The following is a 24,944-nucleotide window of genomic DNA, read 5'->3' as shown; positions in this document are numbered from 1 at the left end:
TAAGCATCTAGACCTGAACCAGCACCTTCCCAATGTTTCAGTGGAGCTCCTCAGAAGTCACAAGTCTACACAGCCCAACTGACAGGCCTGCCAATTTTCATATTGAACACTCTTACCCTGTGTTCTGCAAACTTCCTCAACACTCTTGTCGAGGAGGCCCCAAACATTCTACAGAGGACTGTGAAAGAGCAGAATAGTTCTAACAGATAAGAGTAGGAGTGCACAACATAGTCATGTCCCCCATTTTTATGAAACTTACCAAAGAACATCAGCAAGCATCCACAGTAGAGTCCTTGCTGAATGAGAACAAAGCCACTTAGCTGAGCCTTAGGAAGGGCTGGTGGGGACTAGGAGACCTTCTTTCCTCCACAGTGAAGCCTTGCACACCCAATCCTAGCCAGCTTCTACCAAGTACACATCTCTGAGCACCAAGAGGACCAGATCAGGAACTGGGAAACTGCTAACAAACCATACTTCAAGCAAAATCCTCAGCATCTTTTTTGGGCATGTTCTCAAGGTGCCTCTGCCAGGCATTTTGTCACAACCACAAGGAAAAGCTAACAGAGTAAGATAATGAGATTCTGTAAAAGACTGAAACTACATATTTTAGCAAAGATCCTGATACATGCCACAGACATACCAGAAACTGTAGGCATGACAGACTGGGAAGTTTTATAAATGCTACAGTGCCATTACTGTAGAAGTTGGCCGATTTTACAACATGGTAACTTCCTGTCCTAAAGCTAGAAATTTATATAGCCTGTACTTTTTTCTCACAATAGAACTTTTAATGGGTCCATCTTAGGCTATGATTTTGACTTTTGTAGACTCTTTGATAGTAGAGAACATGCATAAAGCTTTGACTTTTAGCTATAAGCAGAAAGGAAACCCCCAAATTTTAGGTCCTCTGCCAAACCTAAATGAGCTGTGGATCCCAGTACAAGTGGATGAGACAGTAACATACGATACAATGTGTAAACGGGATAAACCATGGGGTCCTGGAGGCTTCGTGCCAAGAAAATAATGGAATTAAATGATCATTAGGAAATCAATCACTTAATCTGTAAATAACTGTCATGTGCAGTAATGTGTGTGATGCTGTACTTGCTGCTTCTTCACAGGAAGATGTGGGGAATATGAAAGTGGAGATAAGTCCATAAATATTTCTGAGGAGACTATTGAAAATTTAATTAACTGAGCAATGAAGTCTGAGTTCTTTAAGTTTAGATCTGAAATATGAGTTTCTCCTCCAAAGCATTCTTATTAGATGGAGGAGGATGGAAGAAAAGGAAAATAACCAAACCAAAACAAACTGCCAGTAAATTTGAGCTCAGTAATGGTTTGTCACTAAAAAGAGATTAAAAGGGGGGCATCATTGTGTCCAATGATCAGTACAATGCATTAGGAAAATGATACCCCATTGGGTCTGTTTTTCCCAAGAAACAGAACTAAATCCCCGGTATATAATCCCACCACTCTGTATCAGGATCCCTACTGACCATGAATCAAGAGCACTGTGGAAAACAATGTGTCCTTAACACATGGTTCCCATTCTCCAAGGGTTACAGGTCAAGAGGAAGGTAGAGGTGTATATGTGACCAACATGGCAGAATAGTATCAGGTACATGCAAACATCCATGAAAGTAAACCAAACAAAGAATAGCCTCCATAAAGTCTACTGGGCCATAGCCAGACACAGGGTATTTAAGACTGAACTAAGAGTCAATGAGGGAACTTCCTCAGACAGCTCCAACTCTGTGTATGGACTCTGGTCTCCACAGACACAAATCCTCTCTCTTCTACCTGTCTGTTCATTCCCCTCCTTTCCTTTTCCATTTTTTCTTTCTCTCTCAATGCTCCCTATCTCTCCACACTACTTCTTGCTCAGATGCCCACACATTCACTTGCTCTGTTTACTTGCCCCCTTCAGAATACTCAACAAGTCCATCGCACAGTGTTTATGATAGAAGGTCAATATTTGACTTCCACTCACATTGTATTTTAATGTAGTTCTCACCATGGTTTACACTGGGGTGGAAAGTAGGATTTGCTTCTGTGAAGGCTAGCTTCATTGAGCTTTCCATGTCAGAGTTGTGAGGAGTGTCAAATCTCTTACCAGTGAATTTCACTCAGGCTGACCCAACTAGGGAACTTTGAGGAGCTAAGATTTAGCCAGGCTTTGAACATGGCACAGACAGCCTTGTATTTTGGAGAGATGAAGACCTGAATAATCATGAAGAGATGCCTGTATCCTCACTCTAACTCTGTCTTCCTGGAGCATTTGGAACACTTTTAAATCCAAGATATCCTTAAACAAGGGCTGTGCAGTCTGAAATCATCTCTGAGCCCTGTCCTTGCATAAGAGGACTCACAAACAATGACACAGATGTCCACTCATACAGGATGTAGGTCAATATTGCCGTATTAGTACTCAAATGATGCTCCAAACTGGATCTTGCACCAATAGGTTTCTATCACCTGGGTCTATGATTCCTCGGGATGCTTCCAAAGGTAATATTCTGAGCTTCTACTTTAAACAGATGGGCAATGCCAGTTAGTCTCACATGTCTTGGAAATGGCACATTTATTTCACATTCATGATCTCCGTTAAGGACAACAACACCAATAGCTTGTCCATAGCACCAGGCAACTGAGTATGTGGTGAGAAAGAGGGCACACTAACTACATAGGCACTAGGTGTTTTAAGTTTCACAGCCACTGGGAATGCTGCAACCAGACACCATCAGTACAACAATCTTCTTTTGCCAGCCAGGAACAAAGGACAGAACACTGTTCCTGCTGTCACTCAACCATGGTGTGTAAGGTGGGACATCCAGATCATGTAGGCCCACCAAAAATGCTCAGTAAGTGGGTGAATGAAGTGATACTCTGTGATCAGAGCCCAGCAACCTGGCTCCAGACCCTTTCCTGGGTCACAAAGCCCTCTTTCTAGGCAAGTTTGTCTCAATCTTTAGCCTCTATCAGAATCACCGGAGTGGGGACTGGAGGGTCTTGAGAGGAGTGTTAATGCTGGATGCTCAATTCATAGGTTTTATCAGTCTGCATTCTGAAATACGATCTGAAATTTGACATGTTTAATAGGCTCCCTGGTGATACTGATGCTGCATGTCTGGAACCTAAACCTTGAGAATCTCTGTCCTAGGCCAGCATCCCCATGTTTTCATACCATCCACCTTTGCCCCTTCTATCCCAGAAAGGAAATCTTTTCCTATCCACAATGGCAATGGAAGGAAGGAATAGCTGGATATTTCTCAGTCCATATAGCAACAGCAGAATATGCTTAAATGATGGAGAGGAGCTGTGACTTCCGATAAGGACCTTCTGTGTTTCAACATCATAACCCTAGGCAAGTCAGCCAACCTTTCTGTTCTACATCCTGTCAAATGGCATGTGGATAATCTTCACCTTTCCATGTTCCATGGATGTTGTGATAAAATAGGGATAAAATAGGGAAAAGATTTTGTAGACACTGGAGGATCCAGTGTATGTTATTATGCAATTGGTTCATGAAGTCACAGTGCTAGTCTCAAGACCAGAATTCACTCAGATGGGTGATGGGTGAGTTCAGAAAGAAGCGTGAGTTTTCTTTATATACTGTATATCTGAAACAAAATGAAACAGCAAGATGTTCCAAAGTAGAACATGAAAATTAAAGCTGTATAATTCCAGAGGAAATATACTTCATTATCATGGGCCAAATATAAAATAAATAGGGGAGAAATACAGCAATATGTTCCCATAAAGAATTTTGGGGAACTAGTCCTGAGTAACTTTAAATGCCTCTTCTATCTTTTACTGCAGAGCCAAGAAGGGTAGAAAATTATGACAAACTAATTATTATGATGGATGGGAAGCCAATTCCTTCTGCTTGCAACACTGCTGGAGCAAAAATCAGCCCTGCATTCTGCATCCTTCAACAGGCCAAAACCTGTAGATAATAATGGACATTGCAGATTAACAGCATTATGTTAAAACAGGAAAATTACTCTTTTTCATTTCCTAGCTCTTTCCCATGAACCTGGCGCTGCTTTACATGTTTCTGTTTCTTGATTCCAAGGCACTATCTGTGTATTTAGGGTCGACTTCTTGCTAATTAAAGGTGATAGCATTCTTGTTGTGTCTGTGGCTTTATATGGCAAGTGTCGAGGGACCAGGATGAGACTGCTGCAAGGGAACCGCTCTTACCAATAATTGGAGGTCATGGGAAGAGTAGGGATGTAAAGCAAACAAACTATTGGAAAAAATCTGCAATTCTTTCACTTCAGAGTATTTTTAAAAGAATTATAACTGAATTCAGCAGCATATGTGAGGATGATAAGTTTAGAATAAAGAGATAGCCCCCATCCTTTTTTAAACTTCAGCAGGAAGTAAATTCCAGACAGCAGTTACATAATTAAGCAGCCATCCCATTATGCAAAGTAGCAAATTCTTTCATGCATGCATCATTCACTTGGGTAGTCAGTCATCACAGAGCACATGTATTAAGCATCTGCCCAATGCCAGGTATTCAGCTAAAAACTGGAAATGCAATGGGGAACAATATAGACATGAACCCTGTTATTTTAAGAGGGCAGACAAAAGTATAAAGACCAATATGCTGACAAATTTAATTTGTAATAGCATGTCAAATGGGGCTGATGTGGAGACTGAAAAGGGGTCTACTATATGTAGTCAATGCACAGAGTCATCTGAAGAGACAGGGGACTAGGTGGGACTTACAACTGAAATGAGTATGGCATTAAAGGAGAAGAGCAGAAAAAAATCAAGGCAGGAGGACAGCGTTTGCAATGCAGGGTGACATGCAGTATATTCAAGAAGATGAACAGCAATGCAGTAGCTGCAGTGTAAGTAGGGCCAAGAGGGGCAAAACAAGGCTGCAGAGTACTCAGGGACCAGTTTAGGCAGGAGAGACAGGTAGAGTCTAGGACCCATTTCTAGGTAAAAGGCACATGACAGAAGAGCTTACAATGGTGTGTGTGTGTGTGTGTGTGTGTGTGTGTGTGTGTGCAATCATTTTCTCAGAGCTCTGAAAAGTAGACATATGTGGGGTCACTTGGGTTGGAATCTGAATGAGCAGTTAGTGGTGGTAAAATGAGAAGATAGGTTTAATGAGACTTGAAAAGGAGTCAATAGGGAATAGAATCACAAAGATCATGCAAAGAGTCCTGGATGATGCAAATGCTGCTTGCTCAGGTGGCTAGATGTCTTACTATTCACTGATGCTGTCTAAATACAGATTAGCAGGAAGAAAATGAAATTCCAGGGTGGAAACTTTTCATTGTTTTTGTAATCTTATATGCTATATTCACCAAGACCAGACTCAACATGCACTACTTGGTTTAAAAAAAAAAATTGTTTTGCATAAAACTAGCTGGGCATGCAGTCCTAAGAGGGTGTTCTTTCCCAACTCATCTCCCTCCATCAACAACTCATTCAGCTACATATCAGGATCCTGTTGGCCATGAATTGCAGAAGAATGATCTCAAGCCAACATGGGGAATGTACATGCAGAATTTATGGCCATACATTCACCACTGAAGCTGTATTCACATCTTAACTTGAAATTTATAAAACATGTTCCAAGACTTGAACATGCATAGTTACCTGGATATTTTGTAAGAATACAGGTTCAGCTTCAGTACGTTTATGGTTAGACCTGAAATTCTACATTTCTAACAGACTGCTGAGAGTACTGGCCCACTGATGATTGAACAAACAGTGGGATTATAATACACATTGTCCCATTTATAGTACACATACACTCATTTGTTGCTGCAACAAGCTTCAGAGAAGTTTAATCTTCATTTTAACAAAAAAAAAAAAAAAAAAAAAACAGACTAGGAGAGCTTCCAATTATCTGCTGTCAAAACAATATCCGTCCCTATGTGTCTCAGTTAGGGTTTCTATTGCTGTGATAAAACCATGAACAAAAGCAACTTCTGGAGGAAAGTGTTTATTTTATTTTATAGTTTTTACTCTATCATCCAGGGACAGGAGGTCAAGACAGAAACCAGGAGGCAGGAACTGTTGCAGAGGATGGAGGGGTGTTGCTGACTGGCTTGTTTCTCATGACTTGCTCAGCCCATGGGTGGTGTCACTCATAGTAATCATCAATCAAAAAAATAAACCACAAGCCAGTATGGGGGGACATTTTCTCAGTTGAAGTTCCCTCTTCTCAAATGACCTTATCTTATGTCGAGTTGCCATAAAACTAGAAGCACAATAAGAGGTAGATTTAGGACATAAATCTCAGTTCACAATACCATTTGTAATAAATTATACTTACAAAATTCATAAGATTTCATAGGTTTTAAGACATACTTATATTGTCATTTGTTGAATAAGTAAAACAAAGACCCATTTAAATGAGAAGTAATCAATATATTTACATGAAGATCAGTTCATCAGCAAAAGAACAATGTTTGAGAATCACTATATTTAACAAGTCTATGTGTATGCAATTTTATTCATTTTAATTTAAAGTATAGTTTACATACACTAACGTACATAGATCAGAAGTGTTCGGTTTTATTCATTTTTAGTTGAGGTTAATTTACATACATTAAATTGCACAGATCTCAAGCATAAATATCACCCCCGAACAAAATATAAAATATTTCCACCACACCAGAAAAAAATGTCACACCCCTTCCCAGATAATTCCTTGACCTCTAAGTTACAAATTTGGCCTGTTCATGACCTTCATGTGATCAAGAGTACCTACTATAGTCTTCTGCTCTACCAGCTCTGCTAAGCAAGGGCTCACATGTTCTCTAATTGAAACCATATCCAGGTCTCCTGTGGGTCAGCATCAGACACTAAACATGACATTTTGAGGTTAGTAACTACCATTATTTTATCATGAAATACCCTCATGCTCTATATTTGCAAGTCTTTCAGCAGGATTTTGCAATTCCCATGCAATGAAAGGTTTCTCATTGGAAGCTAAAATGACAGAAATTACATACCAGTACACTGGACATTTGATTATACTAAAGTTTATTCAAGTTTTGTCACTAAGTCAAATGCAACATAGGCAAAGTCATCTTGTCTTTTGGTGACTGCCCTAAATTACTTGATCACCAATAGTGGATTTTCTCATAGTACCTCCTAACACCAAACATGCTACAGCCAGGCATCATTTTCTTAAGCAAATATGAACCGCAATTGCAACATCTTTAAGAGAAAAAGTATTACTCTTATTTACATGCAAACACTGTGCTTACAGAGCCTACTTGCTTACTCTTGAGTGAACACCAATCAAAAGTCTTGGTCTTATTGGGGGTAGGACATGGCTCAGAAGTTAAGAGTACTAGCTATTCTTCTAGAGGACCCAGGTTCAATTCACAGCACTCACAGGACAGCTTACGTCTGTCTGTAATCCAATTCCAGGGTTTCTGACACCCTCACATAGACCTACCTGTTGGCAAAATACCAATGCACATGAAATAAAAATAAATTAGATAAGCCTGACAGCGGTGACACATGCCTTTAATCCCAGCACTCAGGAGGTAGAAGAAGAAAAGATCTCTGTGAGTTTGAGGCCAGCCTGGTCTACAAAGCTACACAGAGAAACCCTGTCTCAAAAAAGCAAAATAAATAAATAGATAGATATTAAAAACATATAAACACACAACATCAAAGATGCTAGTCTCCTACCAACAGACTCAACTAATGAATGTTCCTCCATTATCCAAATCAAACTACAGACCTTCATGATAAGAGATGAGTTTTGTTAGCACCTTAATTTATGCATCTCTTGTTGGTGTTGTAGAAACTAGATCACAGGTTATATCTTAAAGTGTAGAATTTCAACCTTAATGTACCCCTAAACTACTGTAGTTTGTCTTCTGTTATATCTGAGCTTACTTTATTAAACACACACACACACACACACACACACACACACACACACACACACCCTGAATGCTTAGTGTCTACAGACTTGACCAAACTAGCTGCACTTGAATCCTTCGTCTTATCTAACATAACTCAACATAACTCATGACTTGTGTCTTCATGAGCCTGCAATATCCGTAACAAAGCCCATTGTGTTGTTGCATGAGTTACTTCTCCTGTTGTTGTGAACAGAAAGCAATTTAAGGGAAGAAAAGTTTATTTATTCTGGATTACAGCTCAAGGGGATCCCTGCACCACAGTAGGGAAGGCATAACAACAGGAGCGGAAGGTATGGTGGCAGGGCAGGAGGCCATCTGGTCACATTGCATCAAGGGAAAAAAGTGAACAGGAAATGGCCCAGTCTGTACAACCCCGAGGCCCACCACTAGTTGACCCTGCAAGACTCCACTACTTAGAGGTATCAAAAGAACAACAAGCTGATTGATGGCTGTTAAGAACCAAGTATTCAAGCCTATGTGGGGACTATGCCACATTCAAACCACAAGAGTTGCTGACAAGATTTGAAAGCATTTTTTTTTTTTACTTACCATGTAGGCTAGGAAATAATATATTATAAGAGGTGGCTCAGGCTGGAGAGATGGCTCAACAGTTAAGAGCAGTGGCTGCTCTTCCAGAGATTCTGAGTTCAGTTCCCAGCAACCACATGGTGGCTCACAAACATCTGTAATGAGATCTCTTGACCTCTTGTGACTAGAGGCATACAGACAGAACACTATAAAATATAAACAAATCTTAAAAACAAAAACAACAAAAATAATGCTGTGGCTTTATGATACTGAAGAATTTTAGGGATTGGTAAATTCAAAATTTTCACTTGGGAAGTTTTAATGGATATCCCAGAATGCAGAATCCTGACCTGTATGTCTGTATTTCTAACACCTTCCAGGGCTAGGTACAGAGCAACACACTGTAAATATTTGCTAAATCAATAGCAGTTGGTTAAGTTAAAATAATGGTGACACTAATGTTTAAAAGAAGTGATACCATGGTTTGCCTGACAAACTACAGAGTAATTACACAAGAAGTAGGAAGACAGCACAAATATACTTTGAAAAGATTCTATCAGGAAAATTTCTTTTTAATGATCTTAGTGCTTTAGAACACCAAAGGAAATTATGCTGCAATTCTTAATCTATTTTTTTAACCAGTTTCAAATGTAAGTATTCCTAGATCAGATGTTACTGTAATTACTAAGTGACAATCACATACAGATATATTCAGACTATTCAATCCCATAAGCATTCACTAATATACTAGAATTATACTTTGATATTAGGTTTTTAATCAAGAAATAATCACCATTCTTATGAATGTCAATTTTGTAGCCATAAACTATCTAATATGTCTTTTTAAAAAAAAAGATTCTTTGGAGTAACAAATTATATCCCTCAGTTAAAAATGAGTCTTTTTATTAGCTGTGTTTTTATACACCTTGCTGGTTTTGAAGCTATTTTCCCCTAGAATTGCTACACTGGCTAGTGTAGGGGAGTGGTAGAGAACAGAAGGCAGTGTTGAACCCACTCTATTCTGGTTCTCCCTTGCAGCATACAAGTCCTCACCAGCTACAGCCCTCAGTTCACTCTGCACAGCCCTGAAAAAAATGCCCCACCCTCAGTCCCTCATAGAAACAGGTCCTTCCAATCATTCTGGGTATTGCTCTAATGTCCTCTTCACAAAGGCTTTTTGCATCTTCCCTGCTGGTCATTACAACCCTCTGCTCTCAACTTATCTGAGGTCTATTGGCATGGTCCCTCTTTCAATGAAAGAAAACCTCCACCAGGTCAGGGCTATATCTGTCAGCTCTCAATAAATATTTGAAGAAGGAATGGCTGAAAATACAGCTCATTTCATTCATACACACAAGACTTTAAACATGTAAAACTTGTAGAAGCAGCATAAAGATTTTTCTACATCCTAATGCCCAAGGCTCAATGAATGTAGCTGGCAATTAATCCAAGCATCTTGGGTTAATCGACTATTTCTTTAAATTTCTGTAGTTGAGATCATTAGTTGTCATGGGTTTTCTCATATGACATGATACCAGAGTGGGAATCATGGGAATGTTTCTCTAATTTCTGGAAACATCCACATAATATATTGTGCCATGATTCCTAGCAATGACTGAGTGTCTGCAATGAGCTCCATAGACATCTCCAAAGTTGGAAAATTAAGAAGGAGACATATTGACAAAATGTTAAAATGATATGGCTACTCCACCAGTCTTTAGAGCCTAGGGCATTGAAATGTATTTACAACAGTGTTTTCTTCTCCTTTTTTAAATTAAAATAATGTTCATATTACATTTTTTGATCAGCAGGCAAATATAGTGATGTATGACTTTCTCAAAGATTATAAAAGAGCTGAAAAATTCTGATCAACTCATATTTCTTCTTTGCATTTTTTGTTTTGATGGGTTTAAATACATAATTTCTTGCCACTGTGCTGCAATTGCTTATAGTATTCAATATAGCCGCATGCTTTCCAGGGCTGTTATAAGTGTAACACTTACATTTTTGAATGCACACTCCATATTTGCCATATGATACTTCCTAGAACATGGTGCCATCATTATCCAACACATAACTGTAAACCTCAGAGTAATTCTTGCTCATTATATTAAACCTATAGAAAATGCTAAAGAATGTCATTAAAGAGTATCTAGGTAAAACAATATGTCTCTAGGAGAAGACTTATTGGGATTTAATACCATCCTAAATCCTTCTGGAATTCAGTAGTAGATCATAAAAGCTGACATATTATTCCTGTCTCCATCCATATTCCTCCTAAAGTATAATGGCATCAGCCACTCCCACATTCAAGGAAAACTAGACTCTTTTCCCACTCCTTATTTTATTATTTTTTTAATTTAAATGAAAAACAATCTTATTTTATATATCAATCACAACTCCCTCTCCCTCCTGTCCTCTCACTCCCCCCACCTTCTCCCAAACCCACCCTCATCCACTCCTCAGAGAGGGTGAGGCCTCCCATGAGGGATCATCATAGTCTGTTACATCACTTGGGGCAGGGCCTAAGTCCTCCCCCATGTATCTAGGCTGAGAGAGTATCCATCCATGGGGAATGGGCTCTAAAACACACTTCATGCACTAGTATAAATCCTAGTTCCACTGCCAACAGCCCCATAGACTACCCAAGCCTCCCAAATGATACCCATGTTCAGGGGGCCTGGTTCAGTCTTGTGCAGGTTCCCCAGCTGTCAGTCTGGAGTCAGTGAGCTCCCACTTCACTCAGGTCAGCTGTTTCTGTGGGTTTCCCCAACATTGTCTTAAGCCCTTTGAAGATATCAGAAAATGGGAAAATCCCATGCTCTAGGATAGGTAGGGCTGACCCACTAAAAATGGCAATCTTGTCAAAAGCAATCTACAGATTTAATGCAATCCCCATCAAAATCCCAGCACAATTCTTCACAGACCTTGCAAGAATGATACTCAACTTTGTATGGAAAAACAAAAAGCCTAGGATAGCCAAAAGAATCCTGCAAAATAAAGGAACTTCAGGAGGCATCACCATCCCTGACTTCAAGCTCTATTATAGAGCTATAGTCCTGAAAACAGCTTGGTATTGACACAAAAATAGACAGGTAGACCAAGTGAATCAGTGGGAAATTAAAAAGAGTATGTAGACCAAAGGAAAAGTTCTGGAATGACCTAACATAACAACATAACATTTTTAAGAGCAAGTCAAAGAAGGCAGGGAGACAACTGAGCTGCATATGGCACAGAGAAGCAGGTTCCTGTTTGCCCACATGGTGGTTCCTACTGAGTAGTTGCCCTGTGATGAGGTCTATGTTGTCCCCGAGTTAACCCTACTTAGACGGCAGCTGTTAGAATGTTGGTAGACAAATACCTGCTGGTGAGTGACACAGAGGCTGAGGGACTGGGACCCAGCGCCATGGCCATAGCAGCTGTGTTTTCAGGGGTCCTGATGAAGACTGACTCCACGTGTAGAGTGCAAGGTTGGGGATCCTGGAAGTCTATTTCAGCTCTGAAACTTCTGGGAAGAGCTTCTTGAAGTTTGAATCTGCTAGGGACAACCAGCTGCTCTCCAGAGATGGAGAACAGGAGGGGAAATCTTTGAGTATCATGATATCCCTGAGAATTGGCATGGGTCTGTCTTCATGATTAAAGCTAGTAGGGAACATACTAGAATTAGAGAGCTGGCCAATGTTTCCTCAATCTTTCTAGCTTCCTCTCTGTAGTTTGTGCATTCCAGTCATGCTATCTCCTCTGACCTACTTTTCCTACTTTGCAAGAATGAAAAAAATCTCTGTAGGAACTAGACTCAGGCCCAACATATAACCAGTTATTGAGTTGTCCAAAGTACAGTTTATTGTCTCCAATGTTTGCAGCAGACCTTCAAGAAAAAAGAAAGCCTTTATTCTCTGAATTTATGTCTTACTGACATTCCATATAATTTGTAAAATTTTGTGGGTAAATCTAGTATTATGAAAACAGAAGAAAATAGATAAACTCTTTAACTGCTTTTCTTAGTTTCTCTTTAGAGAGAAACTTCTCTGAAACTACTAGCATGCTCTCCCAGGGATTCAAATTCAATGATACAAGTTGGTCTCTCAGTCATAGCGTCCTTAGCCAGCATTCATGCATTCATGTAGATGGCAGACACACAGAAACTGTATATTGTATGTGTGCCTTGATACATTTATTATTTGAAACATGTCTCCTGCCTACTAAGGCAGGTTAATAAGAGTGTTATATGAGACCGCTATAGGGGCTGAGGAGGTGGTTTGGTCTGTAATGTGTTTACAGAACAGACATAAAGACCTGGGCTCCATCTCTAGCACCCATGCCAAACCAGGTACAGCATTATGCCTGGAACCCTGGTACTAGAGAGACATTCGTAGGACCCCCAGAGCTTGAAGGTCTGCCTGTTTAGGCAAATCAGTTAGCTCTGGATTCAATGAGAGATACTGTCTCAGAAATTAAGGACTAAGGTGTAGAGTTGTTGAAAAAGTCTTGCAGTATCAAACCTTGACTTCCATTACACATGCACGCGCATGCACGTGCACGCGCGCGCACACACACACACACACACACACACACACACACACACACACACACACACCATGCATACAATAATGTAGTCAAACATTTCCTCAACACTGGTTAATTGGCTAAACAGGAAACATGTTGATGTGTTGGAAGATACTCGGACTTAGGCAGGCAGGGCTTGGATCTAAGAACTTTCACTTGCTAGGGAACCTAGGCAAATTACCAGCTTCCCTCCAGTTGCAGGATTTTCTATGCCATGATGGAAATTTTAAGCACTTCCTATAATTGTATCAATAAGTAAATAATAAAACATACACAAGAAGTCAATACATAGATGGTATATTTCCAATATTATTCACAGTACTGCATATGCATTTCTACAGTTGTAACAAGGACCCAATGGATTTTAAGTGACTCTGCAATAATTTGACTTTCTTGAAAACTGATAAAAATTTGTGTAAAGCCATAAACCAGTAGTTTATGAATCAGGATTTGAAACTGGTGTCTGTCTTTGAGTTTCTACCTTTATCTTTATCCACAAGATGGAGGGTGAATGGATGGGATGGTGGTTGTCCTTCATTATCTCTTTGAGAGTGGCACTATTAGGTGTATCAGCCTTTTTCTGAATTGTCAACCAACTCCCAAATAATGACACAGAGACTTAGTATTAGTTATGAATGCTTTGCCTTACCTTAAACTTGTTCCACTAGCTCCTATAACTTAATTTAACCTATTTTTCTTCATCTATATTTTGCTAACTGGATTTTTACCTTTCTCTCATTCTGTGTGTCATGGTATCCTTTCATAACAATAGAAACCATAACTAAGACAGAAGTTGGTACCAGGGACTAATGTTTTGCTGTGATATGCCTGGTCATGTTTTTGTTTGAAGGAATATGGACCTTTGGATTATGGATTAGAAAAGCAGTTGGATGCTTTAAGTGCTGTTTAATAAGCCATACTAGTAGTAACTAGGAAGACCAGTGTGATTTGAACAATGGGTGCCTGGATGTTGATGTTTCAGAGGAGAAGAATTTTAGTATGTTGCCTAGAGAGAGCTCTTGTGATATTTTGGTGAAGAGTGTGGCTGCTTTTTGCCTTTGTCCAAAAAGTCCTCCTGAGGCTAAAGTGAAGAATTTTGGATTAATTCTGTTGGCAGAGGAAATCTCAGAACAGCCCAGTAAAGACTCTGATGTGTGGATATTAGTGTTAACTCTAGTGAAGATCTATAATGAAAGGGGACCAGCTGAGCAAGGATAAAGATGTAAAATTTGAGGAGAAAAGGAGAAACCAGGAAGTGGAATAGAGGCAAGTCCTATCTTCAAGGAGATAAATTACGAAATGGAATAAATGGAATGGTGAACTTGGGGCAAGATCCCATCCAGTTAAGTTTTCGACTTATGAAAAGAAATTAAAGGGAATCTTAGAGTAAGAAGTGATGGTACATGCCTTTAACCTCAGCACTAGCAGATCTTTGAGTTTGATGCCAGCCTGATCTACAGAGCAAGTTCCAGAACATCCAAGCATAGGCAGTGTAGGCAGTCATGGAACAGAAACCTGATGAAGATGGAGTAGAATGTGAGTGTCATGTTCCAGTCACAGCATGCAACAGAACTTGGCAGCTTCAGCCATGTGGTTCTGGATTTAGAGTCAAGGATAGCAGAAAGGCATTATGGAACCTTCCTTCTTGACTAATGAAATCACTTGAAGCTAGGCCTGTGTCTGGGATGTCATTGAATGAAAGAGGCCTAAAGAGGCCATTGGGTGAAGCTGTGAAGGTGAAGCCTGGATTGCTTTGGAGACTCCAAGATATAAGAGATGCCAGAGTCATGGGATGCCTGCAGAGGAGAGCTGCTCATAAGGAGTAAAACAGTCTAAGAGAAAGAAGTGTGTTGCAGTCAATAAAGCTGAAAAGAGTTGGAGAAATGAAGGACACTTTGACATCAGACATGGAGATGCAGAGTTTGAAGTTTGCCCAGCTGGTTTTCAGTCTTGTGTGTGTGTGTGTGTGTGTGTGTGTGTGTGTGTGTGTGTGTGTGTGTGTAGTATTTCCTCACCATTCTCCTCTTTTATGTTTTGAAATAGTAATATATATCCTGTGTCATTACATATTGGAAGTATATGATCTGTTTTGATTTTGATTTTATAAGGAATTACAATTAAGAGATTGCATGAATCTCAGAAGAGTGTTTGAACTTGGACTTTTAAATATTGTTGAGACTGTAATAGACTATGGAGACTTTTGAAGTTGGAGTATATAAATTTTGAATTACAATATTATCAGAAGATTATGAGGCCAGGGAATGGATGTGGATTGGAATGTAATTGGCCTCCATATGCTCATTGGGAGTGGCACTATTAGAAGGTGTGGCTTTGTTGCAATAGGTATGGCTTTGTTGAAGGAAGTGTGTCACAGTGGGCTTTGAGGCCCCATATATGCTCAAGCCAAGCCTAGTGCCCCAGACCACTTCCTGTTGCCTGGAGGTCAAGATGTAGGAATCTCAGCTCCCTCTCCAGCACAACGTCTGCCTGCATGTCCCACCATGATGATAATAGACTAAACCTCTGAAACTAATGGTTTTCCTCTACAAGAGATGCTGAGGTCATAGTGTCTCTTCACAGCAATAGAAGCTCTAAGACCGTGGTCCCATTTATCACTTCCTGGTAGCCTGTGCTGGCCTAAATGAGATATGTCTTCTACAGTCTTGGCCATTTGAATGCCTGATCCCCAGTTGGTAGCATTATTCGCAGGATTTAAAAATTTAACGACTCCTGTCATTTTCTAGTCTGTTTCTGTGATTAATGACTGACTCAAGGTTTGAGCACTTATCTTCTTGCTCCTGCCACCATGCCTTTCTGTCATCACAGACTCTGACCCACTGGATCGTAAGTTCTTGTATAAATTGTTTTGTGCATGATGTTTTATCACAGCAATAGAAAAGCAATTCATGTCTTAACAACTTGAGAATGAAAGAGTTTACTTCAGCTTATATACATTATGAGGGTTAAGTTAAGATAGAAACTAACAGCAGGAATGCCAGAGTAGGAGCTGATGCAGAAACATGGAAAACATTGCATATTGTTTTCCTTCCCATGGATTGCACAACCTGCTTTTTCATATAACCCAAAACCATCTTCCCAGAGGCACTAGTGCCCACAGAGGGCTGGGCCATCCCACATCAACCATTTGTCAAGAAAATGCCCTATAGACTGGCCTACAATCTGATGGAGGTTTCTCTTCCAAGGTAAACCTAACTTGTAACAAATTGACCATATATACATTTATATGGTCACATATTTCCCTGATATCTGTCTCTCTCTCTCTCCCTCTCTCTTTCTCTCTCTCTCTCTCTCTCTCTCTCTCTCTCTCTCTCTCTCTCTCTCTGTGTGTGTGTGTGTATGTGGTGTAAAATAAACTATATTATAAAGTGAACTACATTTAGGAGATATTTCATAAACTATGCTGAGATAAAATTATACAGCAAGCCAGGCACAGAGGGGGAGAGCCTTAAAATCCCTGTTTCAACATCATTCTACCACTGCTTAGGTGGCACTATGGAGTAAGCATAGGGAAATGGAGGAGGATATCTCAGCTTCACATGTTTGGGAGGAAAGTATGTCCGTAGCAGCAGTACAATTCAGAGAGAAGCCCCTGAAGTAAGGACAAACAAAGGCCACAGGAGGAGAGCGGTCTGGAGACGACTCAGCACTGATGAGCTGGAGCATCTCGTCTGAAAAAAAAAAAAAAAAAGCCTGCACAGTGGCCTTGAGGGTTTTCTGAAGTACTGAAGGCAACAGCAATTAATTTCCTTTCCAAACCTATGAAATCTTAGATTTCAGCACATCTGAATCCCTAGGATTATAGCTGAAGGAATACAAGCCAGCTGTCTGTCTCAGGAAATTATTCAAGAGGACGGAACACAGCTGTATGGTATGGCTCTGTGGACAGTGCCGTCTCCAGAGATTCCACTAAGTGGAATACATTGTAAATATTGCCATTTTAATGGGAAACACCATTTCCATCCATTTCTCCTCATTCCTATGTCAATACATAAACACTCCTGCTTACCCAGGCATATCTATGCACACATATGCATTATTGTAGTCAATTTCAGTTTTATAATATTGAGAGTATCAGGAGGTTAAAAGATAATGCAGGGGCTGGGCAATGTACTTGCCATGAAAGCATGGAGCCCTGAGTCCTCTGCACCCATGTGAAAATCTGGGCCTGGTGGTACATATTTGTAATCTTAGTACCTTGGAGGCAGAAACAGGCAGGGCCCTAGGGCTTGCTAGGCAACCTGCCTGGTCTAATTAGCAAGCCTAGGTCTCAATGAGAAATTCTGCCCTCCCAAAAAATGGGGGTATGGCAGTGACACCAAAAAAAGACCTTTCATCTTCACATATATCATGCAAATGTATATATATACATGATTACACAATGCACACACATATACACATACAGAGAGAGAGAGAGAAAAAGAGAGAGAGAGAGCACAGGAGAGCTAATGCTCATTTGGACTACACAGATAAGTTTTGTTATTAGAAATATTACCAGCAAGCATACAGTATGCACCAAAACCTGTTCTCAATCCTAATCCATTTTTTAGTCAGACCTAACACAAAGATTGACAGTCTTCGTTGAATTAATGAGGTAGTAAATAAATGAATCAATGGCTGTGGTTTATTATGCAAAATCTAACGTAAATTTAAGACACAGTTGAGGAATGTCTATAGAAGAGAGCACTACTACCTAACTGTGTATAGAATAACAATTGGGATGTACTGGTGTCCATGTTATGGTGGACAGACATTGTAAGGAAAACAAGTTGATTTTTAAGCTTCACAATTACAGAGTATGAAAGAAAATGCCTTCACCATAAAATGTCACCAGCAGACTTGAAATTCAAAGTACATTAAAAACTTGGTTAAAAATAACCTGACCCCTAATTCTCAAGATCATATCCTTTAAATGTTAAGCTGGAGCAATGCCATGATTGTCAATAGTCAAATTTGCTGCTGCGGCTCTGCTTGCCTTTTGATATCCCTCTGTTGTTTCTCTCCATTTGCCTCCATTGTGTGACATTTAAAGATAATAAAAACTGAAGCAGGATAGAGAGACAGGGGAAATTATGGGGACATGAAAAGGGAAAGCAGCCCCTCACTCTGGAGTGTAATTGAAGCATTTTGTAGACTAAGAATCAAGAATTTCAAAATAATTAACATTTGCTGTGAAACTTTTGGACAAAAATTAATAGTGTTTTCTGTTAAAACAGCAATGACTCAGGTTCAGGCATGGGTATGCATGACCTTGAGTAAAACTTCATTCGTCTCACTGACATTTCCTGGGAAACCAAAGAAGATGGTTAGCTATGGCAGTGAGTCCTTCGGCCTTCCTGAATCCCTGTGCTCTGGGGTTTTCCCTTATCAACTTTAACCTTGTCAGGGCCCCTCATGAGCCATCCTCTGATCTCACTAAGGTCTCGTATCCACCTTTTGAAGACTGTATCTTCAAACATTACCCAAATCCTATCCATTGCTATTGTCACCACTGATAAAAGTTATGAGGCATAACTATAGAAAAATGTTCATACCCCATAAGAGGCAAAGTTGCCTCTTATGCATATCCTTTATACTTAATTGTATCTACCCATTCACAAATCTTGATAGTGGATATCCAAACAAATATTTACTGAGCACCATATATGACAGGAACAGAAGCATGTTCTCCATCAGATTATTGTCATAATTATCTTTCTATCATTCTGAAAAAGACCATAACCAAAAGTAAATTGTTGAGGAAAAGATTTATTTGCCTTATATTTAATTCTCTGTCTTAATCTACTATTAAGGGGATTTAGGGCAAGAACTGAAGCAAACACAAGGGAGGCACTTGTTACTGGCTTGTTCTCCATGGCTTTCTCAGCCTTCTTTTTATATAATCCAGGACACCTGCCCAGAGTGAGCTGGGCCATTCCACATCAATCATTAATCAAGAAAATGCCTCCACAGACTTGCTTTCAAATCAATCTGATGGAGGCATCTTCCCAGTTAATGTGGCTTCTTCTTAAGAGATTCTAATTTGTGTCAAGTTGACAAAAACTAACCCGCAGAATTATGGAGGGTGCTACGTGAATAGACAGGTAATAACTGTTCGTGTAATTCATCACTGAGACAGTAATTGAGTCTATGAAACCAAGTGCAGGTTACTTTACAGCAGGGACATGTGACCAAGAAATACGGACTGATCCTTGAAGGATTTTTCACCTAGAATTAGTAAAGTTTACTCTGGATGCCTTGAGCAGATGTGCAGAGAGCTGTGCAATGATCAGTAGAGGCCATTACAGTTTCATTCTCAGCAAAGAGCTACACTCCTTGTGACACAGCAGAGTCTACAGGAAAAACACTGGAGAAGGTTATTCTCCAGTGTCACAACGATGGTGACAGTGCTTAACCAATTCTGTCTTTTGCTACTTTTTGTAACAGCTTATGGATGAGGTGCTGGTGCCACCCCAATTTTATCAAGAAAACTAGGGCACAAATAGTTCATTCATAAGCCATTCATGATTATATACCTTACATCACTTAGAACTCAATGACATCCAGTCTCCAGAGCTCATTGGCAACAACCATAGATCATGCCTTTACTCTTTACTTCAGCCTGGCCTGCTGCCTGTTATTTTCCTGTACTATATTCATTCCATGTTCAGGCACCAAGTCCATTCGAGAGGTTAAGTATTTTTGCACAGGTTAATTCAAAAGAGCACTTTCCATGGGAATTCTTCCTGCCTGGTTATTTCCCATACACTTCCTAGTCTCAAGAATGATTTTGTTTTCAGATTGTATGCATTGGTTTGTACTGAAGAATTAACTTTGGAATATCTTTACATGAAATTCCTTTTATCGAAATGGGTCATAGAACAGGGATCAGCAGTGAATTCTGGTGCCTCCATTTGAAAAGTTAGGCTGGTGTTGAGAATAAATATTGGATGTTGGCTGTAGAAAATTGTTAATTTACAGGGTCACTTCACTATGGGAGCCTGAACAAAATGTCACTTTAGAAGTTCTAGCCCTATTACTGAATTACTGTCTTAAATGTATGCCCCGTTACTTTGGATGTGATAGAATGGGAGCTGGAGTGAGCCAGGTCAGGTCAGGAGTTTGTAGACCCAGATGATCCTCCAGGTGTCTGCAATGGCCAGGGAAGAAGTAAGGAGAACGGAGGGGAAGCTTCAGTGTCAGGAAGAAAAACCCATAAGCAAGGCTCATTTACTATAATGGGGGCTAGAGGCAGGAAGATTCTTTAGCCCTGGGATGGAAATCCCTAACAAGTGCTGCAGACAAGGTTTTAGAATAGCCTGAAACATAGGAAGGATGGACGCACCCCTAGTGGTACCTGCACTAGACACTGAAACTTGGTTATTTAAAACAAAATGGACTATTGCAGCAATTCATATGTTCTATATGCCAGACACAAGAAAAATATTTTGAGACTCAGAAGTCAAGGCATTTTTATTCTGGCCAGAAAGGACTCACAGTCTAATTAGGGATGGCTTTCATTCTTTGGAGAATGGAAGTACATAATAAAGGGTAAGTGAACAGAGAACCACATGATTCAGAGTCATTGCCCCTGCCATGGTCAAGATAACGTTCGAGACACTCTGAAGCTAAGTGTTCCTGGCATAGAACAGAAGTTCCTGGAGCAGCCATGATTCTCAGTGGCTCCCTGGTTTCTATGCATGTGAGTTTATCTTCGCCTCTGACTCCTGCTACCTCTACGTAGCTCTGTTTGACAATAGGCCACTAATATCATTGGGACACTAAGAACCCATAGCATTTCAGCAACAGGAACAGATGACAGTGGAGAAATTTCTTGGGGTCCAAAGAATGTCTTTGAAGATACTAGACTGGAAAGGACTACCTAGCTCAGTTTACAGAAACCTGATTTTAAAAAAGAAAAAAAAAAAAGACCCCATCAGTTTAGATCAGTTTAAATCATAGCTTCCTTACTCATGGCCTCACTAGTTCCAATTCAAACTCACAGTGTATTTCAAACAATACCCAAGCTCCTAAACACATGCCCACATGGGCTGGCCTCTGCTGACATCCCTGTGTCCTCTTCTCACAGTGCTGGATTTCCCTGCTTATCCTTAGTCCTCCAAATCACTGTACTCCAAGCATCAGCCTTCTAGTAATTAGCTATTGTGATTATTAATTTAACCCCTCCTTTGTAGAGAAGACTTCCACATAGCCCACCATATCATTCCCAATACTGAAATTCTCTGTTTCTATAGAATACTCTGTAAGTAAGAACATCCTATGTAAGGGTTTATCATTTGTCTTCCTCTACTCCCACATGAACACTATAAGGGAAAAACTGCAATCCCTGACCCCATGTTTAGCACAGCAGGTACTTAACTATTGGCTGAATAAGTATATATGAAGTGGATTGCTTCCTTGCTCTGGATGAATGTCTGATGATAGGCTTCAATTTACAACTTCTGACAATGATCCTTCTATAGAACAAAACATGGACACAGTCTGCCCAGCCATTTTAATAAAACTGAAATATACACTTATTAAGTGTCATATTGTGCATATGTGAACTCCATGCTCTGCAAAATTATAGAAATGTGGTTTTGATTTATGGTAATGCAGGAAAAGTTTTAATAAGTTGCTCAATCTTGTTTGTTTCTGGGACTTCAGTGAATTTTCCCTTTCATGAAATTATTATTTAAAGTTCTAGTTAGTGAATTAATGTCAATAATTTAAATGAATTTCTTTATGCATAATTATCTCAGATTGGAAGGCAATAAAACAGTTGGAATTACTTTAAACAAATTATGAATTTCTTCCACTTCATGTGCTCCACTGTTAACATTAAGGGAAGTTACTGCTGTAATTTCATATTAAAGTGGAAGTATTTGGTTTAAAGCGAGTTGTAGAGATTTTAAAAAGAATCCACACACTCCTCAGCTGCACCCTCAGAATAATAACAGCCCTGAGGTCAGGCTTCCTCAGTCAGTAATATTCAACCACACCAGGCATCTCAGTCAGCGATATTCAATCATGCTCAATGTATTTGGGTTTTGTTTTCAAGAAATTAGTTTGGGGAGAAAACATCCCAAGGAGAAAAGCTGAACTTTAAGGAGATAAATAAATTAATGCATAATGCATTTTAAACTCATGAATAGCTAATGAGCTCCTTAACCTGTAGAAGTAGTAGATATTTTTCCCCAAGAAATATGGGGTTTTCCTAATATCTTGGAAATATAAAGGCAAATGGAGAAAAGAATTAGTGATCAAATAAAAAGGCAGTTTTTTTAACTACCTTAAAGTATTCACATCTAAATTTTAACTAGTAGATAATTTAGTCAAATTGGACAATAGCATTAAAATGTTACAGGCAAGAGTTTCAATGCTTGATATGTCATTAGGCTGCAAACCATGTACTGGGAAGAACAGAAGTTAATGATGACAACCTCTGAGCAAATGTGGAGAAAAAGACTTGAAAGAAAAAAAAGATATTTCTTCTATGAAGAAGAGGAGCAGATTAGACACACGATATTTACTTTGAGGATAATGACACTGATCCTTTGGTATTCAGAGCCAGAATACATTAAAGCAAACCATGAATATGAAACAAAGGAACAAATTAGATTTAAAATGCTGCTGCTGTTGGAACACCCAGCATGCAGCAGCTCTTGGTAGATATAGATTTCTCCTCTTAATAATAATGCAAGAGCCTCGTTCTACATAAGAATGGGTGCTGTCAATCAGTGTCCAAAATTGGCTAATGTGGCTAAATTGAGACACAGGTCATGCTTCCATCACAGTAGATACATTACAGCGGTGACAATGAGACCTGTAACATTTGCCTATTATACTCTTGAGTGTGAAGATACGTTAATTCATTTCACAATACTTTCTATGATCATTCTTTAAAAAAAATAATAATGCAAAACCCGAAATCACCAGAAGTATGCTACCCTGGTCACCCTATGGTGAGCCAGGTAAAGAATAAGGTCAAGTACAAGTATAAGGAAAGGTAAAGGGATACCTCAGCATGAGCCAAAATAATTAGTGACATTTATTCATGTTCAATCTAGAACCGGAACTAGCCTATTTCAGAATCAACCTGTGTGTGTTATTTTGCATATACTTTACTGAGTCAAGTCTATGGGAAATTATTGTAGAGCATCACTCAACACGAAGTCTTACAGGAATATAGCTGTCACCTAGCTAGACAGGAGTGGACCCTGAAGACACACTGGGATTCCTAAGACCTTTAACTGCTTAAGTTGCATGAAGATACAACTCCATGGGATGGCTACTTATATTATCTTCATTTTTTTCAGCCTAGAACTACAAAGCACCTAGTTCAAGAATGTTCCCCAGCACAGGCATATGATAGCCAACCTTGCTGTAGATCCTGGACACCACTGCTGCTGGGATCATCAGCTTCCTTCTGGGATGCTTGTTTCCTGGCCATTGTTCATACACAATCAGTTTGGTTTATTGTGAACCTGATATAGAACCTTAATACTGAAAGATGGAGGTTACATCAATGGTTTAGGTGAAAGCGGTTTATAACTTCTTACTTCCTGACATGGCACTTGCCCAGCCTTACATAGCACTACTCTTTCATAGCACATTTATAATAAACGCTTAGTATTTTTGTAATGGCAATTAAAACTTTCAAAAACAAAAGAAGACACTAAGTTGAGGAAAAGAGTTGTGTATTTGGAAGGAGTTGGGAGGAGTTTTGAATGTGGTCAAAATGTATGATATTCTCAAAGAAATAAAAAAATCAGAAAAAATAAAGATGTAGATGTGTACTACAATTTTTTTTGTTTTTCCACCCATATAAATTTGTGTTTGTAACTTGCAGACCAGGGTACATGTCTGATTGATGCGTCTCACATATAGACTTAGAACCTCGGTATTCATTTAGCATTCCAATCTAAGTTCCCATGTCAGTAAACTGACTTGCAGCTACTCCCAGGATAGAGCCCATTTGTTGGCACCATGAATGATGTTACAAACATACCGGTACATGCTGGGAACCTAATCACCCTGTTAGGTGTGTTTCAGTGGATTTAAGCTGTATAATGTATAAATGTCCTTCAGTTTTATCAGATCAACACAACTCAGAGTCTTCCAAGTTAAGCACATCTTCTAATATAGGAAAAATGAGTCACCTAATATGTGCTGTTCAGTAGACATTTTAAAATATTAACTCAATTGTTCTTCCCAAGGCAACAGAAGGGGAACAAAAGACGCTTGTCCAAGGTCATGTGGGAAAAAGAACTCCTGGAAACCTCTCCCAGCCATCTCTGATTTCATAGCTTCAGCATCCAAGTCCCCCTCAGCCTGGTTTTAGGCATTTCAGTAATTCTAGGAGAACATACAACATAGCTTTAGCCCTGACATTGATAAATTACCTGGACTCCTTGGAATGCAAAAGGATATTGTAAAGGAGAAATCCAATACTGTCTGTGATAACACGTTGAGGTCTCCAGAGAAAGGCATCTATTTAAATGTGGTGAAAACAAGACTTGAAAGAAATCGCAGGGATCCGGGCACTTTCTGTAACACCACCAAGTGGTGTTGGTAGATGGTGGTCTGTGTGTCCCTGCCTGAATATGTTCTTCTGCAGATCAGGTTAGTTGTTGACCATCTGGTCTGTAGGTGGTCATTATGTCTACCACACCAGGCTTCTTGTTTTCACACCAAAACCCTCCTAAAAAACATCCTTACTAGAGTGTGTTTTTCCATATGATCATGTTGAAGATAAGGGTTTGTTTATCCGTTTATAACTACATCAGCCTGGAGCCAAACCCATCTTTGTATGCTCAAGAGTCTTGCATACCTTAACGAAATTCTGGGACAAATGTTGTATTATGGACCCAGGTAGCAGTTGAAGTCCTATCTAATTTATGACCTTGAATTTTCCTAAAACTCTGTATATTC

The 24,944-nt window shown here is 39.5% G+C and overlaps 1 non-coding gene across 1 annotated transcript; it reads left to right on the top strand.

The window, feature by feature from the left end:
- The first annotated feature begins 22,714 nt into the window (after nucleotides 1-22,714).
- On the top strand, nucleotides 22,715-22,847 carry LOC127238225 (small nucleolar RNA SNORA1). Its single transcript, XR_007835912.1, has one exon. It is a non-coding gene; the product is annotated as a small nucleolar RNA SNORA1 (small nucleolar RNA).
- Nucleotides 22,848-24,944: the final 2,097 nt, after the last annotated feature.

Source organism: Phodopus roborovskii, unplaced genomic scaffold (genome assembly GCF_943737965.1).
Source record: "Phodopus roborovskii unplaced genomic scaffold, PHOROB, whole genome shotgun sequence".
Classification (NCBI taxonomy): Eukaryota; Metazoa; Chordata; class Mammalia; order Rodentia; family Cricetidae; genus Phodopus; species Phodopus roborovskii.
This window is presented reverse-complemented; position numbering and strand designations above follow the sequence as displayed.